The sequence below is a fragment of the Carassius auratus genome, unplaced genomic scaffold (genome assembly GCF_003368295.1).
Source record: "Carassius auratus strain Wakin unplaced genomic scaffold, ASM336829v1 scaf_tig00013965, whole genome shotgun sequence".
NCBI lineage: Eukaryota > Metazoa > Chordata > Actinopteri > Cypriniformes > Cyprinidae > Carassius > Carassius auratus.
The window spans coordinates 43,947-56,366 of record NW_020524464.1 but is presented as its reverse complement, the minus strand read 5'-3'; positions in this window follow the sequence as shown (position 1 = coordinate 56,366).

Genomic DNA, 12,420 nt, shown 5'->3' with positions numbered 1-12,420 from the left:
ATTCCCACTTTCGCAGGTGAGGTTCTCAGAGGATTTGACGATCTTCTGTAGTTGTGTTGTAGCCTACATCTGACAGGCGTGTCTGGGTACAAGTGTAACTCTCTACATTTCTTACAATATATATTTAAGTTGTAAAAGCTTCTTTTTACCCCTTGGATATCCAGTATTTTTTATTATTATTTGTTTGTTTGTTTATTCATGCTGTCTATAGTTGCAATGCATTTGAATTTAAACTTATATTCATTACTATGTTATATTAATGTATTGCTATTGTGAAACATCAAAATAACTGCTTACAGGTTTTCCCGTGTAACGTAAATGACAACGATTAGTATTAGCAATATCAAGGTGATGGATCAATTCCCCGGGAATGCAAGAAGTGATAAATGCAATGTAAGATGCTTTGGACATAGAAAGGAGTGAGCAAGATGAATAACATTTACCTTAAACTCAGATGAAGAAGAAGAGTTAATCCCAGAGTTTTTATTGTAAGAGTCTTTACCTGCCTCAGGGACCCTGATTAATATTTTACTTAGAAATTAGGCCCACTCAATCACTGTTCCTCAAATACCTGTAACCCCCAGGATACAGAGACCATTTAAGAGTTAATATAAGCAATACATACTCACAGTGTCACTGGGAGCCATAAAATACTTGATCCAATCTATGAGGTCAGGGCATAGCTGAAATAACAATTGTTTGAATGAATTGAAGTATTGAATATTTAAAACATGTAATGAACATTACTTCATTAAAGTGCCTATATAAAAGCATTAAAGACTGTTCTTGATTCTGCTGATGAATATATTTTAGTAAAAAAGATACAACTCATTTCAAACCCCCATATATATATATATATATATATATATATATATATATATATATATATATATATATATATATATATTCATATAATTGGCAATTTAAATATGTGTAAAATAATTAATATTGCGGTATAGTATATAAATGTATAAATCTGAATTATTATTAATTTGAATGATTTCAAATTATACTCATGTCCTTTTTTTACTGTATAACTAATTAATACTATTAAATGATGCTAATACTGTCAGGGTATATTTTTTTCTTATGCCAAAGATGGACAGTAAAATTGTACTGTGTGTAGTCTGTGAGAAAAGAAGAAACATTTTTAAATAATTAAACAATCAAACAACCTTTTCTCTACAGTTTGAGATTTTCTGGGGAAGACACTTTGGACAATTAGTTTTTCTTGCTTAAAGAAAAATGCTGGATGGAGAAGAAAGGCGAGAGTTTTCTGAAGTTCATCGGGACACATGTTTTTTTTTATTACAACATGACAGACTACAGTCAGTTTTCACGTGTGCTCTCTGAGAATGTTTCCCACAAACCTTCAAACCTGTAATCAATCATCTGTTCAGGCACCATAAAAACTCCTGATGGCTTGACTGAGCTACAGTCTTGGTATTTTCTCTCCCCATCTCAGTTTTTCAATTAAATTTTTTGTCTCAGTGTAGCCCGGGGAAAATACGACCACTTTATTGGTGAAGGTAGACAGAATCAATCAGACCTCTAATCTCTGTGATCAAGAATATAACAAACTTTGTCCAAAGGGACAAAAGTGCCTTGAAAAGTCTGCAGTGCTGCAAAAAGTGGGGCACTTAAAAATAAAGAAAAGAAGCAAAAATGCGTTTTAAAAAATTTGTTTTTTTAAAAAAGTGTTTAAACTGATTTTTAAACAATAAGCAAATTTAGGTACTAAAACTGATGCAATCATGCCTTGAGCTGTCCAATGGCATAACACACACGAGTGACAAAAACATTTATTTGTTTGATATCTTAGAAGGTTTATTATTTATTTATTTATTTTATACAGACATGACATGCAAATACATGTGAAAAAAGGCAGCCCACTCCTATTAAAGTTCACAGCTGTTAAACATCCGTTCTCAGGTTCCTTCTGTTATCCTGTGGTGACCGTCTGTCATCTGGAATAACTGCAGACTGAGAAAAGTACAGAATTACAATACATTTGCCCACTTGTCAGACACTGACAATTTCGCTGAATGAGTCATAAATCAAACCAGTTTAAAACCAGACTTTCTGAATAACATTTATTTCAAAATCTGCTCTTTCTTTGCAATTTCTTTGCAAGGAAATGTGTGGCATCAACCACGAGATCTTCTTGTGCAGGTGTTCACGTTCTCTCATTTACAAATTATGCTGGATAACATGATCATCAGGTTCTTCACAAATTTGTGGAGTTTTATTCATCTCTCTTTATCTCTTGCATATAGTACAGATGAACACAGGTAAGATTATTAAAGACACAAATAAGCCACAATGCTTCTGGTAGAAGCTGCACCACAGTTAAAAATATCTATCAGTTTAACGGTTAAATGTGCATCTTTCAAACGTACAAACTAGCAAATGTCATCTAAAGGATTTGTGAGAGTTAACATTACAGTGTATTTTCTGAAAGGTCGCTTGTTCCTCTTGAGGACTGTTGCCATTTCTGTCACAGATGTTTGAAGGGAAGGGAAATATTCTCAAGCCAGTACTCGTTGTCTAAATGCTCGTTTAACATGATATGTTTTTCAGCTAAAGACATGAAGATGGTGGGAAAGATGTTACTCACCGTTAGAGCTTTAGCTTCAAATTAAAACTTTTTTTTGGAGCTAAATTATTGACAATTATTGAAACAGCTGTCATGCTGACGGCTCAAGTCAGAGGAGAAATGTGTTTGCTCTGAGGAATAACAGCTGCCATTATAGTGGCAGCATCCAACAATAAAAAATAAAGAAATATTATTATATAATTAAAATGATATACACAGGCCTAAAAATGTACATTTTGCCACATATGAAATAGCATGTATTTTAAAATCATAGTTATGATATACAATTAATAATTAATAAAATTGAAATGAGATAAAAAATCTAAATTATGTCATAATTACATAAGTCAAAAATACAAGATAAAAGTCACACTTATGAGATGCTAGGTTAGGCTATAATTATAATATTTGGCTTCAAACATACTTTTTATGGAAGACCATTTCTGCCACATGAGAAAAATGTAAAAAAAAATGCTTTGGCAAATCTTTATATATATAAAGTCATAATTATGAGATAACATCATAGTTATGACATTAAATGTTATAATTATGACATACAGTGTATGTTAAAATGACAAGATAAGAAGTATGACATTCTAGGTCATAATTAGCATATTCAGCATCATACATGCTTTTTGTGGAAGACACATTTGAAGGGGTGGGGGTTATGCTTAAAAGACATAATTATGAGATAAAAGTAATAATTATCATATAAAAAGATGAAAGTATAATATCATAAGTCATTGTTGGCTTAATATGAACTATCATATAAAGGCCTATGAGCTTCATCAATCCTATATAAGCCTTTATATGATTGGCTGCTTTTTAATTATTTATTTAACACATTAAAACAATCTGAACTTGATTTAAATGATTGACAGTCACAGATCTGACCAAATATAACACTTAGCAATAAAATTCAGAGATGTAACAGTATGACATATGAAAAAGACATTTAACAATTGACTTGCCCACCCCTCCCTGAAAATAAAAGAAATAAATAAAAAACAAATAAAATATATACATATTTAGGGTTTAGACACATGAGACATCTTAGACTTCATATTCACTCTTAAGGAGACAAAGCATGTTTGACATTATAATTATCTCTTTATACCATTTTTTTCAATCAATGCAAGAAAAGAACCCCATATTTTCATATACAGATCAGGGCGTCCTCCTGAGACTCCAAATATTACATTTTCATAGCCAGCAATATTGGACATGAGTTCTAGCCATTCATCAAAAGAAGAGCGTTTAACAGATTTCCAATGTTTTAGAATGACTCTACATGCAGACACCACAGATAGACGGCACCACTGCCTTTGCTGCCCGCATCTTCTGTTAAAATACCCAGCATACAGAGAGCAGGATTTATGTGTAACTGTAGGCTGAAAATGTTATTAACAAAATGCACAATGCAAATCCACAGTTCTTTAACCTTATCACAGTCATACAACATATGAACCACAGTACCACTGTCGGTGTTACATCGCCAGCACAGGTCGTCATCTCTCAATTTAAGTCTAGCCATCCTGCTTAGTCCAGTAACACCTGTATAGTTTATCAGTTCAGAATGAATTTCAATGACACAATTCTGCCATTTAGATACAACCTGCTTCCATATTTCATCCTTTGATTGTTCCCTCCAGATCTCTTTCCCATGCCATTTTAAGTTCATTTAAATTGGGTGAATTAACATCACTAATTAAGGCACAGAAAGCTGAACAGCCTCCTTTTTTTGTTTATATGTTGGTGGGTCGGGGGAATTTTTAATGGTTGCAAAGAGAGAATGTCTTATTTGCAGGTATTTCTAAAAGTCATTATTCGGCAGGTTATACTTTTGTTTCAAATTGTTAAATGAGACCACATGTGCTCCTTCGTAAAGATGATCCAAGAACCATATCCCTTTACTGGCCCACTGTGTCCAGCAGAAAGGCTTCTTATCTATTTGTAATTTAGTATTATACCAGATCGAGGCTCTAGATGTCAGCCATGGGGTTTGTTTGAAGTTTTGGTGATACAATTTCCAACTTTCTCTAACAAACCTCAGAACAGGGTACTGGTCGGGAAAACTGTGTCAAGAAAGCCTCTGTTGGAAAATGATTGGATGCTTCTTACGCCTTCATTGGAAAATTTAAAAAAGAGGATGCTTACATTTAAGCAGAATTTCGCATATTTTTAGTACAGATTTTTTTTGTTTACATTTTTCTTTAAATTACTTTTTTTTTTTTTTTTGCTGAAAAAAAACAACAACAACAACAATTTAAAAGAATATAATAAAACACAACACATAAAAAAAAAACACATGGAGAAATATAGCAAACCTCTAGAAGTTACTTAACAGGGATCGCATTTTGGAGAGGCTATGCTCTGACATTTTAGGCTAATTTTCTGTATTAGTGTTGCTGGCAGGAGCGGGCGGAGGAGTAATTAGTATAATTAATCAATTGTTACTTGTTTACCCTTTTTATAAATGTCACACTATGTGGTAAATATTTATATATTTTTCTCAGAAATTCCAGAACAGCCCTCATTAGTGCCTCATTTGCACTTTAGTTTCTATATTGTACTCTGTCACTAAACGTGCACGAGCGCTTGTTAACTGACTGATATCATTATTTCAATGAGCGCTGCTGAAGTTCAAGGACAAGTACCAACCCAAGCCCCTTCCGGTCACTGTTAAAAAGTAAGTTTTATATTTAATAGACAGTCAAAAGGCCCGTATGAGTCAGTGAGGTGTAATAGTGTACATGCGAGTGGTGTGTCACCTGCTGCTTATTACCGCGGCTAATTTTCAAAAGTAACCCGCGGGAGAGAGAAAACTCTCATACTCCGGCTTGTTTGAGAGATTAATTGAGTGTTACATAAAGAGTTCAGATTGTAGGGGTTGAGAAGTACAGACCTCATCAGCTCTATGGCAGCCAGTTATAATTGGGCATCATTTCAGCTTCTTGGCAAATGTCCAAATCCTCGTGCAATAAGGTGGATGATCCAGAAGAGGGCACTGTTGTATTATTGTCTAGCCTTCACTAATAGGTCAAAGAATAGTAACGTTTCAGCTGATTACAGTATTGATGCAAAAAATAGCAGAGTTTCAAGGTGTATTACAGTGTCAGGTTGAAACTGAAAGAATAGGCTTGAACAAGAGTGGAGAAGAATCAAGGAAGGTGAAGGACAGAAACAAATGTTTGTCTTTCGTGTATGTTTAGGCCCTGTCGATGAAAGGTCACTTGGATTTCCATTAGAAACAGGTAATCTAAAATTAGATCTAATGCTGGCCATAGAGGGTGGATGGATAGATACATTGGTATCAGGAGAGGCCACAGGCGAAGATCTGCTCAACCAGAGGGGACCGTGCCACACCAGTGGGCTAATAGTTTCTAAAATCACTATCTGAGAGAATGAAATAGCGTTTTTAGGTCAGACCCTCACACTGAATCTGACTGTGGTGATTGAGAGAGAATCCAGCTTCCAGAAATGATTGGGTAAAGCTTTTTAAAATGATGCCGTGGGAGAAGGTCAGATCTGCAAATTTAGTCGTGATGGAGGAGGAAAGACAATTATAAAGGACTGCAGTGGAGTTCATTATATTCCTTGGCTTACCTCAAATGCTAACATATAGATAAGAAGGAAAATGTTTGAAATTTACCACAAATTAGGTTATCCATGAAATTGGATCTTGAGTCAAAAAGATATAAACCGAGCCTATCTAAACAAATAACATCCATGAATGTTACATTTTCATAACTTTATTGAATGAATCGCAATATGGCCGGGTGAAAAGATTTCATAAATGGTTTACCCTTCCGGCGATAACCTCCAAGTGTTTCTTGTAGTCATTTGTTATATTTTTGTAACTCTGAAAATGCATATGATAATCACTTCAATATTTATAGTGTAAAAATAACTGTAAAACATATTTATATATAAAAAAAGACATGCCTGCAGTTGTTTTGCCATTTCCACAGCATAAAACGATTTATTTGTTTGTTTGTCTGCTCTTTTTATTTATTTATTAACTTATAATGTCAGTAAAAAGCTTGAGATAAAATCTGGTACGTGATGAAAATCAAGTTAAATATCTTTTTAGTAAATATCTGTATTTTTATAGCATGAAAATGGCTAATATGCATTTTTCAAAAGATTATGACCATGCCATGGCCATTTTAACAACACAAAACAAATCTCTAATTATTATTTATAATTTATTATTTTTTTTGCATGTTTATAACAAACTTGAGTTGAAAAAAAAAAGACAGGTGAAACATTAAGAAAATTCATAAAAGAAAATTCAGGATAAAGAATGCCACGTAATATCAAAGAATGTGTTTATTATGCTTAATCTTTTTATATTTTCATTACTTTAAGGAAAAAAAGAAAAGAAAAAGAAAACCTTTACAATTATTGTAGGCTGTAATGTGCTTGAATAAGTTTAATTCACCTACACCTCTTCGCTGCTATCCCATAATTCATAGATATAAGTCATATGTAAAATATGTGGCTTTAGTTATTCTTATTTAAAAGCTAGCATGAAAAGCAAAAAAGTGCTGTTTAATTTTCAAACACTCCTATTGATGCCATTCTGAAAATTGCCTACACTGTAAAAAATTACAGTGAATTTCACGGTAAAAGACTGTAAAAATGCTACAGTAAAAACCTGTTAAATGGTTAACGGTAAATTCCCCTACTATATGCGGTGAAGAACCATATTAAACTTTACATGTATTGGACAATAATTTTATGGTAGTATACTGTTTTTGGAAGTGAAAAAGACTTATTCGTAAATTGACATCCCCAGAATTCCTTGTGTTACATTTCAAATTTGATGTTTTTTTTTTTTTTTAAATAACTATGTTTTTTCTTATCAGTTTTGAATATTAGGACTGTGTGTTACACTAATGCTGTTAAATGAATGTTTATTGCATTTTTTCAGTTTCATGTGTGTTTACATTGATGGTGTTTAGCGTTTGTGTGAATAAGGCTGTGTGCACTTTCTATACATGTTATTATTTAAAAGCTGCTTGTGATGGGTTTGGTTCATCATGTGACTTTCTCATCACCGCCTGCTTTTGGTGGTTATCAGTGTCTTACAAAGGTATAAAACAGATTTCAGCACTCCAATAGGTTGGTATATTAACATTATATCAGTTAATTAAATTACGGTATTTAACTGTAAATTTAAATGAAAAACGTTAAATCTTAAATCATATTTTTTTACAGTAAAAATCCGGCAACCACAACTTTTTTTTTTTTTACAGTGTGTCTCTATCAGATTTATCATGAGCTCTTTTGACTTTCTAATCAAAGATTAAACACCATATTAACAACAGCTAAACACTCAAATGAACTCCTGACTCGGAGCACGGCGAGTTCAAACCGAGCAAACACGCTCGCGTATCAATCACTTCACCAGCCATAATCGAATCTTTCTGTACATAGACGAAGGACTTCAGCTGGATTGCAGTTTGAGCTGTGGTTTCAAAAATGCTTTTATGGACAGCAGAGTGAGATGCTCATTAATGAGGCTGACAAAAGCATGTGGGCAAACTGACCTGGCTCTCTGGAGAGCTCTGCTGCTGCTTTCTACAGCCAACTTTCAACCTCTGTGCAGCCACTAAAGAAAATAGCCTGTTATAATTGGTGCCGCCACATCATACTTTTGCTGTCTGAAGTAATGGGAAGAAAGCAAGGAAGGAGGAGTGGTGTGAGAGAGAGAGAGTGAGAGAAAGGGGGATGGAGGTTAATTATAGGCCGCATGCTGTAGATGGAGGGCCTAATCGATGTCGTGGAGTGACATAATGCTGCTTTCTTAAGTGTTTGCCTGCTGTTTGTATATCTAGTTCTTCAAATGTGAGATATCAAATAACCCTTTTATGAAGGGATGATTAGGTTGAAATGCTTGTAACATTTGGTAAACAATAGTGAATCGAAATTTACACTGGATTAGATGAGTTCTGAGGAGTTTCGTTTTCCGCGGTCTCATTATTCGAGATGCATTTGTATCAGATTCCAGCTTAATCGTGTTTGTTGATTGAATTATCAGAAATTGCATTTATGAAACCTTGTTTGGATGTTTTGTTTTGATGAGGGTACCAAAGCTTACAAAATGTTCTAAGTTCTAAGAATGTCTTGCTAACATTCCCGTTAAGTTATGAAAACGTTTTTAATGAGTGTGTTGAGGTTTGTTAATCAAATAGCCTATGATTAAAACTATGATAATCTAAATAAACTTAAGCAGTTTTATTATTTACAGTGTGAAAATGTTTTGCATAATTTTTTTCAAAATAAATAAATAATCCAATGTCCAAATAAACATTTTCAGAACAAAAATACATGCCATGATGTTTTTAGGATGCTATTAAAGACCAGATACCTTTGAATGAATTTTAATTTAAACATATATTATAGTGTGAAAATTATGTACATAAAAACTTTTATTTACTTTTAATTTAAAAAAGTCCAATGTCCAACTAAAAACATCTCATAAAACAACATTCCACGAACAATGTTTTGCTAACTTTTTTTTTATTAAAGACCAAATGTTCTATAATCTAAACAAATAAACATAATATTATTATTAATAGTGTGAAAATGATTTATAAAAACGAAAATGAAAAACAAAAAAAACAAATAAAAAATTATCCAATGCCCAACTAAAATGCTTCATTAAAGACATTTGATGTATAAATAATGTTGTTGCTGATGTTTTTAGAACATTATTAAAAACCAGATACCTTTGAATGTACCATCAAAGTTTATAAATCAGTTATAACATGATTAAAATGATGATAATCTAAACAAATAAATATATAAACAAATCATATTATAATTATACTGTAAAAAAATTATTGACATGAATTGAAAAATATATTGTCCGATGTCTAGCTGAAATGTTTCGTAAAACAATCATTCCATGAAGCATAAATAATGTTTTTGCTAACCTCTTGAAAACATTGTTGAAGACTGTATGACTTTGAATGAGCACTAACATTAATTAATCAGTTGTTATGATTAAAACGACGATGATCTAAACATATAAAGAAATAAACAATTTTATTTATAGTTTAAAAAACATTCGAAAAAAAAACTTGATCCCATGTCTAACTAAAATTTCAGTAAAATAAAAAAAGCTATAATGTATAAATAATGTTTTTGTGCTAACATTTTGAGAACTTAATTTAAATTCAGATAACACTGAACTAACATTATCTTTTAACGTTATTATCAGATGTTTGTTCATAGCTCATGAAAGAACCTTGCCAGAATGTTCCGAGAAATCCAAACCAGCGCCATTACAAGGCAACTTGGCTCAGGAGAAAAGAAATATTATGGTCTGTGCATGTCTATAGCTTTCTCAGACACACACACACACACACACACAATTCCATTCCTTTAGAGACATTGTCCTACTCAAGAGCTTTATCATCACTTGAACTGTCTGGGTCTTCTCATTTTCTTCAAGCACACCCTGATGCTCACTGTGACATTAGCTTCGAGCTGCATTTGTTTCATGCTGATCTATGACTGACTTTCTGAAGGTGTTTCCATGTAATGGTAATAGCCTCTTGCTTTTTCATCCCGTCATCCATTTGTCTGGCATTGTGTAAACATCACTGGGACTACAACAGTACTCCTTGTGAAAACCTGATTTTAGATTGTTTTGTTGAAAAATGAGTGTCATGCAAAACATTTAAATTGGATTTAAATTTGAAACATTCAATCGAAAGTTGGATTTCAAGTAATGATGGAATGAAATTGAGATGCCTGAGAAGATGCCTTTTCATAGCTAATAATGTGCAATAACTTAAAATACATTTTCACAACATATTACACTATCAACATTTCTTCGTATGTTGGAATTGCATGCTTGCGTGTGCCGCTGCTAATGTCCTGTTCAGTCATTCCTGTCACATTAAGTGTAAAGTGAAACTGAAGCTGAGCTCTGAGAAGGTGCAGCCTCGTGCCAGCATGACATTTCATCTAATAGAATTGAAAGCAGGGCAAGACACCTCTAGAATACCAAACACAAATTTAAGAGAGGTGCAAGGGTGAGGGGCTGATCTCATATCTAAGGATGACCTCTCCAATATTATATCACAATATGCTGACTGGCCTGAGATTTTATTTTATTTGTTTTAAGATACAGAAGAATAGAAACAACATTTTCCCTTAACCCCTAACCCTGAGTTATAGAAATAAACAAATAAAAAAGTCCCCTTAATACAGAATTAGAGTGTGAATATATATATGTCAATAATGTACAAAGTAAACTTTGAATCAGAGTTTAGAAACAACAAAAATCATATAAAATATAATCGCCCATGTACGTTGTACATATTTACATCAGCAAACAAAATGGGCTGAGAAAATCAGATAAATGTAAGGTGTTTTCTTGAACATGTAGTTGTAGCATGTATGAAGGAACTTGGGTCGGGTCGACGGTGAGGAGTCGCTGGTGGAGGGATGCTGAAACACTAGAGAGAATGAAGGTAAGGCTGCTATGACTATTTATAGTGGTTCTCTCTCGTGGTGGTTGGATGGATGATGTGATTACTTATGGTGAATTGGCCACATTGATTATCTGCACCTGCTCCTCCCAAAATTTGTTAATAAAACATCACGTTGAAGGCTACTCTCACAGGAAACACTCCTCATCCTCTGTTAAATGTGTTGCACACATATTTGGGTTAGACTGTTCTGGAACGGTGTTGTGAATACAACTTATCCACTGATTTCTAGTTGTGTCCTATTTTGGAAGACCAAACCAAGTAGTTTCGCTTTCACAACCAAACACACAGCGTCTCCACAACATGGCACCGGTGGTATCAGCAGAATAAAAGCTACGCCTTCTTTCTTTTTGTGAATATTTAGAACGAGCCGTTTTAGTGGGGCGTGGACGAGTCTAAACTTTTATAAAGAATAATTCTTTAGATTCGAGACTTTAATCTCTGCAACTTTACAGATCTTCTTTATGCACCAAGAGCTTGTAACACTCCAAAGAGAAAGGACAACTTGAAATCGCATCATATGACTCCTTCAACTTTTGAGATTTTTGTTTTGAGGGTTTTATTTTCGACTGCTTTTAATTTTTATCTTGTGTTTGGCTTTGCTTTTTTGTTTCTGGCTTTACTTGAATTCTTGTTCTGTTTATTTTTTTTCTTGTATTACTCTGGTTTAATTCTGAGACTTTTGTTTTGAGGGTTTTATTTAGGACTTTGTTTTGTTTTAATTTTTGTTTTGTGTTTGGCTTCGCTTTTTTTATTTTTGTTTCTGGTTTCCTTTGCTTTAATTGTTATTGTGGCTTTACTGTAACTCCAGTTTACGGTTTATGCAGAAAGGCTTTCTGCCAATTACGAGGTCTTGTAAAGTCAAAACATTATGATGCAGTGACAAAAAAGGCATTTCCTGAACCTTGTTGCTACAAAGGACAAAGATAATTCATTTTTGTGACTGAAAAAATGAACATCATAAAACCACATTCTTTCAAAGGCCAAACCAATTTGCTGCTGTACACTCACAAAGGTATAGTATTTCCTTCGCTTGAAAAAAATATAGCAAATTAATTACAACTGTGAATTAAAAATCCGGAAAATGAATCTACTGCTTGAATGCACAAGCTAAATCTAAATTCATGCCACATATCTCTTCATCTGAAAGATACACTGAGTGAGAAGCAGAACTGACAGGCAGCGATAGCTTATCTGTAATACACATGGACAACGTTCAGACGCTGAGGAGGTGGGGGAAAAATGACTTATTTGACAACAGCAATTCAGAGTGGTGGCCTTTGTGTGAGTGTTCAATCTCTCATGAACCTCACA